General features: G+C 38.2%; 2 long non-coding RNA genes across 13 annotated transcripts in view; one reads left to right on the forward strand and one right to left on the reverse strand.

The window, feature by feature from the left end:
- The window catches only part of LOC107209028, a 57,645-nt gene extending 39,285 nt beyond the window's left edge, over positions 1-18,360 (forward strand). For 8 of the 12 annotated variants that reach the window (XR_004498711.1, XR_004498714.1, XR_004498713.1 and 5 more), the window contains 3 exons: positions 3,146-3,213; positions 5,444-5,546; positions 16,895-18,360. This is a non-coding gene — a long non-coding RNA (uncharacterized LOC107209028). Of the gene's footprint in view, positions 1-2,375; positions 2,425-2,731; positions 3,059-3,145; positions 3,214-5,443; positions 5,547-7,570; positions 9,457-16,894 lie in introns of those variants that run through there. The other 4 variants (XR_004498720.1, XR_004498718.1, XR_002002095.2 and 1 more) reach the window with 4 other exon arrangements.
- Positions 4,279-14,830, reverse strand: LOC107209029. Its single transcript, XR_004498722.1, has 3 exons — positions 13,064-14,830; positions 9,455-9,569; positions 4,279-5,137 (listed from the first exon to the last, which is right to left on the reverse strand). It is a non-coding gene; the product is annotated as an uncharacterized LOC107209029 (long non-coding RNA).
- Positions 18,361-18,967: the final 607 nt, after the last annotated feature.

The raw sequence follows: 18,967 nt of genomic DNA on the forward strand, positions 1-18,967 counted from the left end.
TCACTGAGCAAATCTTTATCTGGTGAAGGAGAAAGTGTCAAAATATCCATTGTCTGTACCTGAATAAACCTCTTGCTGAAGTAAGTGATGCTTTCTATGGAATAGCTGTGAGGTACTTGTGATATATTTATGGAACTTACAAGAAAAGTTCCTCAAAACATGAGAATTTTTAAATTAATCAGAGGTATTCTCAGTGGATGAAATGGAACAGTAGTTATGATACAGGAATCCAGGTGAGGCAGTAGTCACAAAGATGTTATTTCCTTGTAATCTCGTGATCATATCACGTATCTGTCTCCTCTGTAAATAGAATATTAACCACCATGCACTTTCAGAAGCTGGGAGAAAACATGGTGAGCTCCCAAAGGTGCAAGTGGACTTGTTTGTGTTTATAAATAAGCCACCAAGCTGATGTGATTAAGCAGTTACTCCATCAGTGTCTTGGCCCTTCTTTTCTCCATCTGGTAGGTAGGCAGGCAGATTAAATATATGCCATGTGTTTGTTTTTCCTCTACAAAATGAGCTGCCTTAGTATTTCTTGTCATTATGATGTGGCACCAACCATACCAAATATATTGATTTATGTTAAAAAATGAGGAGTTACCAGGAACACAATGACATGCTACCCAAAGCATAGTATTTTATTAAAGATGGCAGTAAACCATAATTTTTATTTTTAAAAAAAGCTCAGTTATGGACTTCAGAGAAAATTAAATTCATTGTTGAGCCTCAGTGTTTTGAAGCTACCAGTTGATTCCTGGAAGAGACTTTGAAATGAGTTTTGGGAAATCATTTTAGTATTGACTTGGGCCATAATGGTTGGCTGTTGCTTTTTTGTGTAAGATTGATTAAATTACCCTGAACAAGCTCCAAGTCCGTGTCCTTCTCTGAGGCCAATTGTGAATATGACCATAATACACTCTGTAAAACATATTTCAGAAAGTAAATACTCTCTAAACCTGGAAGAACATCAATGCACTCTTTTAAGAATAAGCAAAAGAACTTGGTTCCTTGTCTCAACATACATCACTTCTTATTTTTACACCTCCTGCTCCCTCTGGTTTAAAAAACTGGGGTTATTTGCTAGATTTCCTCTCCACACTACAATAGGAGGTAATTTTTGACTAGGTCTTTAAGAAAGAACTAGCTAAGAAATAAGTGTATAATATGAGATTCAATTTTATTACTGTGTAACAAGAGCTGCCAGTTGTTCTACTGATTTCAGCCTTTCTCTCCCCTCTGAAATGCAGTTATTCCTTCATACATCAGTAACCTCAAGTGCAATCAGGGCCATGCTATAGCAGGTTCTATACACATGGGAATGAATGATCTTAATCTAAAAAAGGTTTGAAAATTAATGCCAAATATGCAAAGACATGACTTATTCACAGCTGCTGAGTGTGCCTGGTGTGGAGACAGGAGAGGAATCCAGGTCTTTGAAGACCACAGAGCCAGGAACAAGAGAGACAGCAAGTAACAGCAAAAGAATAGGAGCAAAAGGAAGGAAACAGTGAAAGTTTTGGGGAAAATTTAATGTGATCAGCTGCACAGAAAGATTCTTGAACAGTGACATGGGATTTGCAGGCGAGATTCAAAACTCAAGAAAAACAACAGTTTGTGGGATTCCAAAGAACACCCTGCTGCACTTCCCAAGTGTTCTGAGTGCCCATCTGAGATGGAGTATGCTATTTGGGGAACAAAGCTCTTCTAGGGAAATCTGGTTCAATGAGGGTAAAGATTTCTAGGGAGCACAGCCCTAGGGTACTGCTAGGAAGGATTTCTGTTTGCCTGGCATTGGTTTCCATGCACTGGGGCTTTAGGCTATAAGGTCTGGGCAAGTCTGGGTTGAGAGACAGATGAGGTTGGCTTGCAAAGGTTGAGATTTTTCTGTTCTTCCTGTTCTTAAGTGTCTTTAACTCCTGCTGACAAGAGTAATCCGAGTCCTCAGAGGTCTTGAGTAAACAGGAAACCTACGGGGAACAGGTTAAGCTGGTGCTGGAGGAGCGAGTAGCTGCAACATTCTGTAATTGCTTCCACAAACTCTCTCTTTCCAGTACTCTCTCTTGTCAAGGCAAAAATCTTTGGGTACAACTCGTGGGGGGAATTGTCAAATGTCTTGGACATTCCTTACTCTGCAGGCAATTGTCTTTAGGTTAGAAAGAAAACTGGTTTTCTCCTTAAAGTCACAAGGGATGATTTAATTCAGCTATTCAGCTGATGGGGAAAGAAGTGGCAGCCTGTGTCACATTTTCTTGTTGATGTTTACTTCTTTATTTATTTGAATTTCTGTCTTGGGTAGAGAGAAAAATCTTGTAATTTGCTGCCTTGAATTTGAGCTGTAATAGAGTTTTTTCCTTATTTTTTTTTCCCCTTAGCTTCTGGTTTCTTTGAGCTTCAGAAAAGACAAGTTTTCTTCTGCTAAATGTACTGGCCCATTTTATATTAATTTGAATACCTTACTGATAAATTGAATTTACTGCTGCCCCATAAACAAAGTAGCTATGAATGATACTTCTTGCATTTGCTTTCTTAATGAAATGTTAAATGTAACTTGCTATAAATGGAATCTCAGTTAAAGCAATAATTAGTATTTCAGTCTGTTTAAAATAACATTTTAATTATTTTCACTAATTCTAAGAATTGTAGAATGTCCCTTCAGGCATCACAGTGTTATGTAGGTGCTCTGTTTAAGTACCTAAATTCACATTATTTGCTAATATTTCCTCTTCAGCAGGGTGACATTCAAGCCCTGGGTGATACTTAAAAACTTTTTAAACCACAAAAATGGAGAAGATACAAAATAAAGGAAATAGAAGCAATCAATTGAACTCCCAATTTATCCACCACTATCTCACTTCACATCATCTGAATGGTCCTATGGCAAGGCAGACCTAAAAAAGGAGAGCACTTTCTCTGAAAAGCCAATGTCCCAAGTGTTTGGGGTAGAAGAGGTGAACACATGGGGAGAATCCTGGACAGAGGATGCTGAAGCTGCAGTTGGCCAAGGGGAAGAAAATGAACACCATGAAAGCATTGGGCCAAATAGCACCAGAATAAGGTGTGAATGAAGCCCACACGTGGTGCTGGACAGAGCTGAGAACAGAATTTGCTGTAGTCACTATGGTTTTTTCCCATCTTTTCACAGGACAGGAGTGGGAATGACAAGCAGGATGAGCCAGGGTCAAGAGGGTGACTGGAAACAATTCAAAATGAGTGAGTACAGATTACAGAAAAGCTCTTTTTGCTTCAGGTGAGGCATGGGCAGCCTCAGTGCCAGTGCTGAGGGGGATTTTGTTCCCAAAAGAGCCTCGTTTGCTTTGCTGTGTCTCGTGAGAGGCTGTCACTGAACACCCACTGCGGGCGTGTGGCTGCGCAGGGCTGGGAACTGTGAGCACCTCTGGCAGCCCAATTTTGTTTTATCTAATTCAACAGCAGATCTCTGTTTCAGTATCTGGTGTGAAAGGAATTGTTTACCCTTCTTCCTGGCCTCACTTACTTTATTGCTGAATTAGACACTTTAACAAGAACAAGGGATGTGTTTTCTATAGGGAAAGCTTTGAAATGAAGCAAGATTGTTGTACCTTGTTCAAAGCCTCTTTTCAGGGGAAACTTGACTAACACAGGGAGGCTTCCAAGGAGTTTGTTCCCCAAACTGTTTTTGTGGGAGAAGAGTTTATTGTTTCTTTGGTTGATTTCTTGTGTTTTTATTTTAAAATACCTGCTTTTCCTTTTAATATGTGTTTTGCCCACAAATATTTCTATGAAGAAACCCAGTATGATGGTCAGGTCTACTCTAAAGTGATCCAGGGAGGAAAGCCAGATGCTTCAATGACATTCTTTAGGTGTATTTTTTTGGTTACTAGGAGTCATTTCAATTGAGACACTGCAATATTCAGCGTGCTTTGCTCAGAGCCTGTGCCTGCCATGGGAGATCATCCAGCTGTGACTGTGAGAGACAACAGGAAAGTAAAAGGAATAGAAATAAGAGAAGGAAAGAGGATAAATGTAGGCAAGGAAAGCTCAGAAGAGGAATTTCTAGTTCTTTAAGGGATTTTTACTCCTTTAAGGGATTTCCAGTGCTCGGTCTGTAGAAGATTTTCATCCACATCCAAAGTGGGCAGATTTGCACTCCTGCACTCCTCACAGGCACCTCAGCTCTGTTCTTCTCTTGTGACACTGAACAGGACATTGCCACTTGCCCAATGTCATCTCGTTGAATCTTGACCATCTTTCCAATTTATCAAGATCATTTTGAATCTTAATTCTGGCTTTAAGAATGTTGTTACCCTTGATGGTTTAATGTACACTGTAAATTTTACATGAGCACAGTCTTCCATCATTTAAGTTAATGGAAACACTGACAGGCCTCTGTCTGAAATACCTGCCTACCTTTATATAAAGTATTAAATCTTCTAGGAAAGTGCATTTTCAGACACTTTGGTAGTATTTTGAATTAGTGCTAATAGGTATTTTTTTTCACCTTGATTTTATGTATGCTGGATAGCTTTCTCAGGGTAAATGGAGATGCTCCCTTCTGCATTTATCCTCTAAACAGTTATTTGGTCAAACAACATATTGAGTCTTTTGTGGATTTTTTTTTTATTATTTTTTTTTTTAACTTCAGATGCTCAGGAATAAAATGTTTTAATGAAATCTCTGAGTATTTTTGTTCCAAAGTCTCCTGTCTAATTTCTGTGCCATGGTTGCAGCAAATAAGATGGAGGGCTTGAGGGTTTTACTGTTGTGCTGCTGTAGGTGATTGAAGATATGAACAAAAAAATTTCAAAGTGTCTGTATAACCACCCACAGAATAGGCTTAATGCATTCATTCAGGCAATTTCTGAGAATTAATTTACATTTCATATATTTGAAAGTCTCACATGGAAAGATATTTTCATGATGATTTTTAATACAGTAATTTGATGAGATCATAAGGATTTACTTTGGAAGGATTTATAATTAATTTCTGCATATAAAGAAGGTATCATTCCAAAAGTGTGACATTTATATTTATTTGTTCCCTATAATGTTTCATGAAGGATACAGAAGAAAAGGTGCAATTAAAGAGCCATAGGATCTTCTGCTCTCTTCTCTCCTTTGTTTTGTGAGTGCTAATAAAAAAAATTCAGTGGAAAATCTGTGAAGAAGGAGAAAGAGTCCATTACTCTTTAAGGAGAAAGAATTTAATTATAAAAAAATCCTGGATTCCATACACTGTGTTAAACTTCCTCTTGTCCTTTCCATGTTAATTTATATTCTACCCAGTCCTAGATAAAAGATCTTTTCCCCAAACTGCCTTCAATAATACAGAACATCGTGCGAGGGAAGATTTTGCTTCTTTCTTTCTGTTGAATGTGTGATGAAAAAGTTGAATAGCCCTCAAGCAAATTAAGGATTTTCAAGGAAAAAAAGGATTTTTTTTTTTGCATTTTTGCATTTTAAGGAAAATCTTGTGAGGGTCAGAGGAACAAGCATTGAAACATCTGCTGAGTCACTTCCTCCTGCCGTGTCAGGTGTCCTCAGGAACCCAGAAAGTCTTGTTCCAGGTAAAACCTGCTCCATTGGTGTACCACTTCTGTCTGGGGCATCATCAGAAGAATTTCTGATGAATCTCTGGCTGGAAAGACACGATAATTAAGGATCTGACTTTGGGATGTGAGCTGTTAACTTGTGCACTGAGCTCAGTGCAGCAGGAGACTTGTAAATGCCACCATCAAACCAGATATTTATAAGTTGGAGCTGACAGACTCCAACTTCCCAGTAAGTGGTGAGAAAATATTCCCTATCACTTGAGACTTTTAAAACTGCAGCAGATTGAACATGGCCTGAAAAAAAAAATGTTCTCTTGAGCTGAGTGCTCTTATAGCAGGGGGGAGTGATGAGATTGAGCAGCTTTGGTCTTTCCATCCTGATTCTGCCCTGCCTTCCTGTCACCACCTCCAAGAGGCTGTTGGTTGTTTCTACAATCAAAGTTGTTTCCAAAGTGCTATAGAGTAAGTGGGAAACTTGACTTACACAGTAATGAATACTGGGCAGAGAGCAAAATAATGGGAACACTTTAAAAAAAATAATATTGACTTTTTTCCCCTCCTTGCTTACCAGCTGCAGACTGTGCCATGAGAGAAACCAATCACAGACTCATTCCCAAACTGTCCAGATGAAAAAGACCTGGAGGCTACTTTGCTTATTGCCATAACTCTCTGGAATTGCTTCCTGCCATATATCTGAGTACTATATTCAGGCTAATTTGCCATAACTTTCCACTAGAAACCTATTCCATGCCCTGATAAATCTTATCTCTGGCTCTTCCCGCAACTCCCATCCTGGAGAACTCAGTTCATGTTTTCATTTGTCCATTTTCATTCTGAATCAGAGATGCTGCCTGAAATATTTAAAGGCTAAGGACCTCAGCAGGCACTGGAGAATGCTGTCGATGCTTTCCCTGTCATTTTCTTTGCTCTGTGGAGGATCTAGCATTGTAATAAAAATTCCAGACAGGCAAGAAAAATGATCCATATTACTGGACAATATGCTACCCTTATCTCCTGCAGATCAAGACTTTTTACCTATAGCTTGGGAAAGTATTATTTAAAAAGTGTGACAGGAGATGTACCTTATTACATACATAGTTAGTTCTACCATGCTGAATTAAAGAAATACCTTTATAGAATATAGAGGACAAATTGAATTTTAAAATAACCTTTCAGATATGTAGATATTCTCCTGAGCCAAGAGGATGTTGAAAAGGTTCAGGCTTCATTCTGCACTGCAGAACCCAGCACAAACTCAGGCACCCCACTTTCTGTGGTGTCATTTTATCACTGTCTTGCTGTACTTTGGGCTGGTGTGGCTGTGTTTATGCAATTATGACCTCAGAGGAGACAGTCCCAGCTGGAAGGTAGGGCACATCCTCATGAAAATCATTCTCCAGGTGCTCAGCATTCCCATTGGGTACTATATATTACCATATCATCCCTTTGTGACTCAGGAATGCTCATATCTGATTCTGTAAATGCTCATTTATCTGTTTCACCTTGTCCATGACACCTCACTTAGCCCACACTGAAACTAATGGAAAGTTTTTCTGTCCTTTAGAGGGGAATTGAATCAGACTTAGCTGGAAGATAAGATGAAGTTCAGATTCAAAGATATTGAGGATAGGAGCATAAAAGTCCTTGGTTAGAGGATTAAAATTTCTTCCATTGCAGCATTAATTTTGTGTTGAAATAAAAATATTTGTCCATTCTCATCCAGATCTTTGAGCTTTTCATCAGCTTTATTTTCAAATTCTATAGCTTTAACACAGGTGCTGAATCCTGCTTTTACATCTTTTAGCAGGGATCCTTTTAAGTGCCACTAAGCTAGAAAGAAATCACTATTTCTCTGAGCTAGTGGTGATGAAGGTGTGCTGTTTTGGAAAAAATAGCACTTTTTTGTGTGTGTATTATCACTTTTGAGCCCCGTCTTGGTTATCTGTCTTTGTTTCACACAAGGATGGTATTAGCAGCCTGGAGCAATCTCTGTGTGCCCTTTCAATCAGAAACACTTCTTGATTTGTATACTTATATAGCACAGGCCACGCTGAAGTGAGAATTTATTTCCTGAAGAAAACAGATTTAATGTGAAAGGTGATCCTCAAAAGTTTCACAGCTCCAGTTGCCTTGGACAAGCACCAAGAGAAGCAGCTGCTGCTCGGAGTGAGTCTCCCACGAGTGAGAGCTGCAGAGCAGGGGTGAGCTGGGGATGTTCTGTACAAGGCCCCTCTCTTCAAGGACAATGCACGTACCAGGAGGACTAAAGGAGGATTAATAAGAACAACATTAAACCCAGGCTTTCATTTCCTCATTCTGCATTGAACTGTGGCTCAGAAATCTGCCCAGCAGAGCCTTCAGCTCCTGCCCCTCACTAATTATATTCTCCTTTTACCCACCTTTGACTTTGCAGTCCTGACTCTCATAAACCCTGACCTTTCTAAACTTCATTGTGTTTGTAGGAAAAAAAACAAACAAAAAACAAAAAAAGAAATGAAACAATGTTAGCAAAATATTCACTGTTTTTTAGATCACTAAAAGAAATATGGCAATAAGAATGTTTATTGGAAATTTAAGTCTGTTTATACATTTGCTCTTAAATTAATGAGTGCAAAAACAGAGGGAGGACAGAGTGAATAAGTAGCTTATTGTTAGGAGTGAGGAGAGCTGCCTAGAAGGACATTGTACTGAGAATACTCTCCAACATGAACAGGAGACCCACAGGCAAACAGCTATTATCTCAAGTAATCTCCAGCAAAGAGGACATGTCTATGAAATAACTTTTGGAGACCTTGGGTAATTTGATACCTCAACCTCTGCTCACCAAGCTACTAGATCAGAAGAGAAATGTTCATAAAGCCTTTTGAAGAGCACTAAAACATATGGAATATGGTGAATGAAGGATGGGTTTTTGTGTCTAATGATGAGATGAACAAAAGAGGGGAAAAGCATTGCACCACCTTTTTGTAAATTCCATTTATCCATGAAATTAAAATTGCATTCATATTTGCATTTCCCTTGCACAGAATTGCTATCTTCTGACTTACCAGCACAATGGTATTGTTTTATTTATTTAAACTGGATGGTTTGCTTTCCACAGTATGACCAGTTGGGAGAAAAATAGGATTCAATAATGGGAACATTTCACAGTAAATAAATTGCATTAATACAACAATATAAAAGCTGTGCTCAGCAGTTTCTCCAGAACAAGGTCTGTTCTAGAACTATGCATCCAGCTTTCTAAACACTTGGAGAACTGTTTAGGTTATATCTTGTGTGAATACAAAAATAAATAGAATTTCTGTTTAGGGTTCTGCTAACTCACATCTCCCCATTTAAAAAGTTATATGTTTAATTGCCTGCTTTCAAGCAGAATATTTTTGCATTTTTATTTCTTGCTGATATTCACTATTCCAGGCTTCTCTGTAAAATCTTGCAGCGAATCATTCTTGAAAGAAAGAAAACAGTGAGGTCATGTCTCAGTTTGAAGGGTAGCAAAATCAAAATGAAAATGAAAACACTTGCCTGCTTTTAATGATCTTAGTCATCCTTTTTCTCCTTGACTACTTTGTAACAACTGCAATCTTTCTATTTCTGATCCAGTGTGAAGGAAAAAGAAAAGCCTCTTGAAAATGTAGTGTTTAAATATGGATAAACACATATTTTTCCTCAGAATTTACTTAACTATTCATATGTTCATAAAAGCACCTCAAACACTTAAGTTAAAATAGAAAACCAAAACCAAAACCATTGTGTTTGTAACTCTTTGTGTTATCATTGCAATGGGGCAGTTTAGGATGGTGAAATCAAACATTTAAACTCATTTTGAACCTATGTACATAAAATGTTACTTACAGTGATATATAGGTATAGCAGTGTTTTGTTATGAAGCATTTGTGCTATTTTTTATAGATAATACTTACAATGATTGAAATGGTAAAATAATTAATATTTGAGTGAAGCCACTTCTGACATTTTTGGAGGATCTATTTCTGCACACCTCCATAAACATCTGGAGCATGGAGCCATAACTGAAATCTGTGGCAGAAAGGGATGGAAATCACTCTTATATTTTGTCTCTCAATAAAAATAAAAAGCACTCATACATTCTACACCTCTCATTTCTACAGTGCACACACACTGAAATACTTTTTCTTTAGAGATGCATTTTACATGGTGTATACACCCAGGGTGAAATAAATTAATAAATTGAATGGAAAATACTGTAGCTATAGTTGTATTTATCTTTAGCAAGACAACTACAGCCTGCATTCTCTGCTGATGACAATTAGTATGAAAGAGTAGAAATTATAGCAAACAAAAAATTTCTTGCACATTATGCATGAGCATCGAGCTGATTTTATTCTAATGTTCCCCGACATCCTCACAGCAGTCAGAAAGCTTGAAATGATTAAGCATAACAAAGATCTAAATACAATTTTTTTTCTTTTTGTGCCAGTGGTAAATTAAATTATAACCTTAAAAACATTGGGATTTCATAGGTGCCACTATTTGATGTTCATAAAAAAAACCAGAGGAATTTACGTCTCCAGTTTTAATAATATATGATCTTTAATTTTATTTTCATGCATAAAAATAGAAGCTTTGCATCACCTCTCCTGCAAGGGTGAAATGCAGAGTTTCCTCATGTTACTGTTTTTAAACAGCACTTAATTCAAAGAGCAATGGATTCTTGATGAGAGCCTTCAGCTGGGTAAGGAATGGCTCTGCTTCCATTAACACTCCTGCAGTTGTGACAGGTATCCTCAGCTGTGGGTCTGGCCTCCAGTTTTATGGGGATTTTTTGCAAGAATTAACTATATCACACCTTATTTTGTAAATAAGGTAATTGTAAATGTAAAGCATTCATTTGAAAATCTGAGACTTTCTGCAACAAACACTTTTTTTTCCCTTGTTGCAGTATTGTCCTGCTGACAGTAAACTAAATATTGAACAACCCTTCAAGGGATTTGGCTCTTTGCTTCTGAGCTTTTCAAAGAAACTGATAAAATGTCTAATTATCTGAATAATCAAGGCAATGAATATTTGATCACTAACATCAAAGATAAAGCCATAATTCAAGAGCTGAGGTATGTACTTAATACTGCATTACTCATACCACAATGAAAGAGATAATTTCCTTGAAAAAGTGTTTGTTAAAGGTCTTTTGGAACAGCAAAATCGAGAAATATTGGGTATTATATATATAATAAATAATATAATATAATATAATATAATATAATATAATATAATATAATATAATATAATATAATATAATATAATATAATATAATATAATATTTATCTTAATAAATAATAATGCAATATATATGTATAATACTATAATATATATAAATAATTTAGTTAATTATCCAAAACTTGCCACTGTGTTTTTTGGCAAGCTGTTGGATGAAAGAAATCACAGTCAATTAAGGACAATAAACTCAAAGTTGGACACACTTCACAATGCCAATAATGGTCTGAAGTCTAGCCAGACATTGTGATTAATATTCGTTTTTACACATATATATTCTTATTATTACATTTCTTACTACTGTTGGTTATAATAATCCAGGGATGGAGGCTGGATTATCTATTTAGTATCAATGAAGTAATTTTATATATATATATAATTTTATGACTATGGGACATTATCATTGCCATTCCCTGGTAGTTCCTGCTTGCCTTTCTCTTCCCAGCACCCTAAAGAGAAGCCAGTTTAGTCCTAATCTCCCTTTTCCAACATCATCCCTCAAGGTTCAGCACCACAGCTAGCACTGATCATTAAAAATACACTTTGATGTGACCTAATGCTCAAGCTGGAGCTGGCCAGGAAACAAAGCAGACATTTCCATTTTCATATTTCAAACACACCTTAAGCAGTTTGGAGATTTTCTTTCAAGAGCAGTTTCTGCCTGGAGAGCCACTGTCAACTTTATGAAGCCCTGTGCCTTTACCTGCCTTGACAAGTTGTTCCTATCAAGATGCCTATCAGATTTAATTATCTGGTTGCAGATAATTAAAACTATTAACTACTATCTGTCAAGATATAAGGAACTGCAAATGCAGAAAGGCCACTTAATTGAACCTGGGCTGATTGAGGAATGTGGGTTTGGGCCCTTTCCTCCCTTCTGCAGTCCCTGGAACAAATCCCAATTCCAGAAGACCAAACTGGCTCGCTCAGGCATGACCAGGCACAGGGTTTCAAGCCTGGCTTTGCCACCCTTTACTGAGGCAGAGCAGTGAGTGCAACACTGCACAGAGAGAGCCCAGCAACACGCTGAGAGCTCAAAATCCACTTCCCAATCCCTCTTTTTGCACATTTCATCAGTCCCTCGTTCATTTTGCTGTGTGTGTTTCCACTGATTAAATCACAAGTCATGCATCTCCCACTCACATTTAATCTTCTTTGTTAGTTAGATCATGAGTACCCCGAGCATGAAACTCTGAGCTCCATTTGTTCACAGAAATGTTATGTATTTGCAGCAATATATTTGAACATTTTCTGCTGTGAGTGTCCCTGTGCAGTGCTCAGGTGTCTGAGCAATTGCCAATGCTCTTTAGTGGACTGCAGACATCCTCTTATTAATCTGAGTAACTGCTCACCACTCATATTCTCAAGAACCCCATCACTTCTGCTGCACAGCAACAATATTTGGGCTTTTGTCTTTCTGGAATGCATGTAGCAATATTTCACACCACGTAATAACCCAGATTCTCAGGCAGAAAACACATCTAGTCAGCTGCAGTTATGTAGTTAAAAAAATAAAAACCCAAACCCAAAAACTTTTGTATTTGAGTGGCTTGTGTTCATTTTGTTTGGATAAATTTTAATGGAAATTAAAATTTATAGCCCTCCTGAGAAGATAAATCTTCCCAAACCTTTTAAAAATTTCTAGCTGTACAAAGAAAGGGAGGTCATTGCCTCGTTGCCCTTAGGGACATTATGGCAGTGGGCTGTGGCAGTGTCATTTGGCCACCACACCTGTCCCAAAATGAATGAGAAAGAAGGAAAAAGGCCAGCTGTGTTATGTTGACCACATTATCAGTTAAAAGATCAAAATATTGTATATGTTTCATCCCAATTCTTAGATCTGTAGTGAATAAATGATCCAAGTGAAAGGCTCAGGAGATGAAAGGAGGTTTATTTTCCCAAAGAGCTCTCCAATTCCTTGGTAGTAGAATTCTTCATTGTAAAAAACCCACACCTTCATCTGAGGAACAATAGCACAAATTGCAGATATTCACTAGCAGAGACAAAACTTACTTTAAAAAAAGGCAACACAACTGTTATAATTTGTGCTGTTAAGAAACAATTTCAAACTGTACTTGTGCCCAAACCTCCACTTGGAGATCAAAGACCAACTTTAATAAGAAATTATCTCTTATTAAAAAAAGGCCCCTTCTAAGGAATGCCTAAAATAAAAATAGGCATCCAGATAAAATATGTGGACAGTCAACTATCCTAGGGGAGCAAGAGCAACCCTGGAGCTTCTCAGAGAGCTGCTGCTACTCTCTTTTATCTTACCATACCTTAAAAGCAGCTTTTCTTCCTGTCTGTGCCAGCTCTTCCACAGCAGGAGCTCAGCAGGAATTCTCTCGGTGTGATCCTTGGACATCTCAGTGCCACAAGTCCACTGCTGATGGGAGAGAGGGCACTGCTGGGGAGAGGAGTGGCAAAGCACAGCATTAACACACCCCACAAAAAAACATAACCAAAGAATTGGAAGCATTCACATGAGATAAAAAAAGGAATTGAAGGTAGTTTAGATATAGCTTGGCTAAAACATAAGGCGGGGAAAGCAGCCAGCAGATATTTTAAGGCCATGTTTGCATAGGAAATACTTAGAATGGGAATACAAAGAACCGTGAAATGTTACGTAAATAAGAGAGATCAAATTAAGGGAAATTAAAAAATATATTTGACAGCAAGGTTGTGTGGCTGCTTCACAATGATTTTGTGAGGGAGACACCCCAACCTCTTTCACTGGATACAGTAAAACACAAAAGGATCTGGGCAAAAGCAGAAGAAAATGTACACAGAGAAAGTGCAGCAGTCAGAGGTGGAGCACGAGAGCATTTCCATCCCTTAAATATCCATTTCCTGGCTGCTGTTTCACTGTGATTCTCTTTTTTCCCCCCCTGGAACTCCCACCACAAAGTGATCCCAAGCCATGGGGCAAACATCCCAAGGCCTGCTTGGGACCCTGATGTCACTGAGATTTACCTGTCTGTGCCATTTGTGTGCAAAGTCCTGCCTCTGGAAGGAGCCAGCAGCTGGGGTTAGGTCCTGCAAGAAATAGCCAGAAATTAACTGCTCTATGATAAGATATAAAAATGTAACCCAGTCCTGAGAATGTGATAATTTTCCTAGTCTATTTTCATAACTACATGGAAAGTATTCCTGAATATTTTGCATAGGTTATTAGAGAACACCTAATTTATGCTGCTAAGTGCTGCCTCAAAATATCTTTATCAGTCTTCAAAATTACAAACATCTGTCTTATCATTAACACCAAAAATAGGTTTCCACCAGACCATGATAACAAAATGATAATTTGTGAGCTTCTGAAAGAAGATGGGAGTAGTAAAACTCATCACAGAATTAATTTTTAATATCCCAATATCACTTAGTAAGACTGATGTCTTGAGGATGAAATTCAAGCAGAAATCCCTAGTCTTGGCTAATGAGGTCTGACTGGCCTGTTTCTGCTTCATTCTTATAGGTCACTTAACACTAGTGATTATTTTTATTTTTAGACTTTAACATAAAAAAAAAAATCAAGCTTCTACTTAAAAAAAAAAGTAAAAAAAAAAATTGCATAGCTGAAAGCAAACGGTCAGTTGTGTAGAAAATTTCTGATGGTGAGTCAGAAGTGTGGGTACCATGGCATGGAAAGAGATGCAGCCACTGTGGCTCAAGAGTAGCAAGAGAGAGCTCCTGCAGCATCACCAGTTTGTGCTTCACAGCAAAAGCCAGGCAGGAGACACACACAGCAGTTTGGTGCCTCATTGCAGTGCTCAGCCTGGCCTGCCAGACTCATTCAGAGGAACCTGGGTGTTACTGGCAGGTCCAGAGGTGCAAATTGCAGCAAAAAGCTGCTCAGTTTGTGCAGGTGAAAAGCTATTTCTACCCCAAATCTCTCTTCCCGTGGTGGGCCATGAACACCTGCTCAGCAAGTGAACTCCTGCAGAGTTCATTGATGTCTCCAGGCTTTGGATCACATTTGTGCAGTTGATAAGCAGAAATTTGATCTCTAGGCACACCTCGGTTCAAACCACACCGATACTGCAAGGTGAGATGCCATAGTTTCAATTACTTTTCTTCAACTGGGTGTGTGTAAGAGAAAGAGCAAATAAAATAGACAAAACTGCTGTTATTCAGAAGACACCCCGAGAAACAGGGAGACAGGGAAAGATTAAATGTGACAGCGGCTCCCTGGAGGGCTTTGTGAGAGTTAGGGAGGACTTTTTTTAACCCTGGCACATCTGAAACTGAGAATCTGAGGCAACAAAGAAATAACAGGGGTTCAATAGAAGATAACTTAATTCTTAATTCATCTAAGAAATGGTCTGGAGAGCTATTTAAAGCACAGTGGAATATTATACAAATAATACTTCCTTGGACAACAAAAGGAAAAGTAAGGCATGCCTAATGTGTGAGAGGAAATTGCTGGAGAAGCTCTGATAATGCTGTAGCCTTTTGTTGATTTTTCTTAATAATGACTACAATTGTAGAATGTGTCTATGTGCTATGAATAGATGCTGTGAATAAAATTCAGGTACCCTGCTAGTCAATTTTTCTTACCAATAAATACACACTCGGTATGTGTACATTCACCCGTGTGGCAGTGTTTAATCCATGTACTTTGCACAGTTGATGGAATTTCAGTGAGGATTCATTAGAGGCTCCCTTGAATGTGTGTTTGGCATTGCTGACTGCCAGCAGCCCAGCTGTGGGTCAGGCAGGGGAAGGATGGAGCCAGAGCTGGGAGCCAGGTGTGCTGGAACAGAGGGAGCAAGAGCCTGTGAGCAGAATTCACCCGTGCCACAGAGTTCCCTCTCAGCTTGGGAAAGTGAATGTGGAGCAAAATCTCACAGGTTTTGGTTTCTCCAAATGGAAAGGGGAAGCAGAGCCTGTTTAATATGAGAAACAATATTTATTGACTCTCAGTGACATACTGAATATGTATTAATACCACATAAAACTGACTTCAGATGGCACAGCCACATTTGTTTGATAGTCTAAGTAATGCTTCTGCTTAGTTGTAATTTTGTTTGAAGCCTGTCATTCTTCCCAAAAATAGCTGAGTACTTGGGTGCTGTACGGTCCCAAGTGGAAACACACTGATCTTTCTTAACATGACTTGACTGTGAATTTATTTAATTCATGTCCCCTCTGGATGAGTTACTGCTTAATCTGAGCTGAAATCAAATCTAAGCTGAAATCTAGGAAAGCAGAAGTGTGAGATGAGGCTAAAAAACGTCTTTGAGGAATCTGACTGAAAATAACACCCTGCCTTGGTTTAGCAAAGTCACATCTAGAGAACTGTCCTTATCTAAGCTTTGCCAGGAGGTGAGATGGAGCAGCTGCTGAATGATGATTCTTGGAAAACCACACCATTATTTCAAATAGAATTTCTAATAGTTGGTGTCTTAAGGTAACAGAAATACTTTGGAATAACTTTTCTTAAAACTTTTCTATTTGTATTCTTTGTTTTCCTAAGGTCCTTCCTTTTTTCTGATAGTCACAAATATATAGAGGCTCTCATAATAAATCTGCATGGGTCACCTGACTTCAGTGGGTTCCTGACAATTGGAATGAGTTAAATTTCCAGCCTTGTGATTTAGAGCATGAGAAGATCCATGTCAGGTCTGGTTTGGGGCCATTAGCCACTCTCCAGCAGTGCATACCTAGAGAAAAATTACAAGGAAAAGACTTTGAGGCAGAAATTACATCTACTACATCTCCTCAATGGAGATTTTTCCTTCCATTAATTCTGCTGCTAGAGTTTTAACCTCAAATATATTTCTGGCTAATAGCCATGAATGTGAATAGTTGTTTAACTAACTTAACTAAACTGACCACTTAATTGGATGTTGGAAAATGACCTTGTGATTGTTTGGAGCCTGTAACCCAAACTGCCCATTTTCTGTCCTTTTGTTCTTCTATTTTGAGAAGCAGTGAGCAATCCCTTTCTCTTAATTTCTTTATTTATAAATGCACAGACCTGTGCCATATCACCCCTAGTCATTTGTTTTCCAGCCCTAGGCTTGCTTGGCTGTTTTCTTTGACAAAGGAGCTATTCAATGTGTTTGCTCATCCTTCTCCCTGACTGGAGTTCTTTTATTTTCTCTTTCCAGATGAGAAAAGATCTAAATAAATACTACCCAGAGACCTCTTACTTTCTTTGAAGACTGCAGTGATCTTTTTAACAGTGCTGTATAAAAATGACATATGAGAAATACAATGAAATTTGTTGAGACTTCCAACACTGAAGATTAAGTAAATATGATTTTACTCTCTGTACTGAATCTGCTGATGAAGAAGCTAAATTCTGATCAGCAGCAGTTACAGTAACTAGAGTGCCTGCTTTTCTCATGCTGGGGGTAGTTGTGCCTTGGAGATGCCATTGGTTGATATCTTTCTGCCATGACACATGTTTAAGCTGATACTTCCTCAGATGACAAGACTGAAAATAGACTTAACATCATTTGATGGAAACCCCCCGGCATCAATAGAACCAGCACAGACCTCGAGCCCTTTATCTTGCCTCTCAGACAGTACTTTGGCAGCCCTATATATGATAATGTAAGAATAATTGCTTATTACATCTCTGCTGTAGCATACAAGCATTGTGTAATTCAGCATTAATGTCTGACAACCCAGCTGTCATCTTTCCAAAAATACTTGCTCTCTAACTACTGGAGCTGCTGCTGCTTCTACTTCAAACCAAGGGAAGAGATTTTGCTCTGGGGCATTTTGACAGGGTGTTATCTTTTGAAAAGACAGATGTTTGTGCTGCAACTGTCTGGTGGTTTTAAGGCTCATGCACATGTTTCAATAAATAAGTGTTAAATTACTTGCCAGGTTCTGAGTTAAAATGGACTTCTAGAGAAATATGTAGGCGAAACCCAAAAGTAAGATGAGCGTGCTCACAAAAAAAGAGTTTCAAATCACCTTTGAAACAACATGAAAAGCCAAGAATCTCTGGCTTAAAGGCTTATGAATGTGAAAAGACACTTGGAATTTATAAACTGGATGGTGGCGTCATTTTCTGCCCTTCTCCGTTTCATTTCCCAAGAGAAATATTTCAAAGGGAGGGAAAATAATTCCTCCCCTTATAAGGGATTTTATTATTTCAAGTAGTATGTAGGTCCTTATTGACCCAACTTTGATTTGTAAGCTGATGATGAAATTAATTTGGCCTTTGGTGTAACCACAATTAACTTCTCCAGAAGGGAGGTGATTCCATGTCTTGCAGTAAAAAAGTCTCTTTGGAAGGAGCAACCTGGAGGCTTTTTGTTGTTTGAGGCTTCAATAGGCTGATGCCAGCTGAAGTGGTCTCAGGCTGGTCCTCTGCCCTGGGTGGAATTTCACCTTGGCAGATAAATTATGGAAGTTCTCTCACATCAGAATGACTGATTATTATCTGATATGGGAGTTTAATTCCTCATTCAGATTCCTCATAATGGACCAAACAAAGACCTGGAGAATGACACGGATTGAACAGAATTTAATATTCTTTAGATAGCCTGGGTAACCTGTCATGGTAAATGAATATGTGTTGTGTCTCTGTGTACTTTAAACTCTGTCTTGTATTAATAAATGGAAGTAGAATAAACTGCTTGAGCTTTAAAACAGTTTACAAGGAAATACATGAAACAATCCCCTGGTAGTCTGCAATTGCCCTCTGGTAATCTGCAATTGCTTACTGAGTGAAGGGTGGGGAGGAAGAAGGAGAAAAGAAAAAAAATGATCCCATTTTTTAAAGTATTCTGAAACTGTCTTCTGCTATTAACTTACCAGAATGCCAGTCTGAGGATTCTGATTCTGGGAAATTTGCTCAGTAGGATCACTTCAAGTCATTCTGGAAGCACAGAAAAGCAAACATAGGACAAATAATTCAGAAAATTCATATGAGATGAGGGGAGCCAGTTAAATGCACAGTACAAAGCAAAAAGTACAGTGAAAGTACAATGCCTTTTATATAAATAAATCAATATAGATGTATGTATATTTATGTATGCACATACATACAAAAACCTTATGAAACCTCAAATTTGCAAGCTGTTCAGTAAAAAGATTTATCATACATAAACTAGCTCCTGGGACAAGGAAAAAAAGCCCACTTTGCAAGTTAGAACCTAACAGTATTTCTCCTTATGCCAGCTTGCCCACCCTGTTCAGCTAACCACATGCTTCATTTTATTTTG

Source organism: Parus major, chromosome 9, assembly GCF_001522545.3.
Source record: "Parus major isolate Abel chromosome 9, Parus_major1.1, whole genome shotgun sequence".
In the NCBI taxonomy this organism is placed as follows: domain Eukaryota; kingdom Metazoa; phylum Chordata; class Aves; order Passeriformes; family Paridae; genus Parus; species Parus major.